This window comes from Bison bison, unplaced genomic scaffold (genome assembly GCF_000754665.1).
Source record: "Bison bison bison isolate TAMUID 2011002044 unplaced genomic scaffold, Bison_UMD1.0 scf7180017864143, whole genome shotgun sequence".
Taxonomy (NCBI): domain Eukaryota; kingdom Metazoa; phylum Chordata; class Mammalia; order Artiodactyla; family Bovidae; genus Bison; species Bison bison.
The window spans coordinates 1812609-1812821 of record NW_011494715.1 but is presented as its reverse complement, the minus strand read 5'-3'; positions in this window follow the sequence as shown (position 1 = coordinate 1812821).

The following is a 213-nucleotide window of genomic DNA, read 5'->3' as shown; positions in this document are numbered from 1 at the left end:
CTCAACATTCAGAAAACGAAGATCATTGCATCTGGTCCCATCACTTCATGGGAAATAGATGGGAAAACAATGTCAGACTTTATTTTTGGGGGCTCCAAAATAATTGCAGATGGTGATTGCAGCCAGGAAATTAAAAGACGCTTACTCCTTGGAAGTAAAGTTATGACCAACCTGCTGCTGCTGCTGCTGCTAAATCACTTCAGTCGTGTCCGA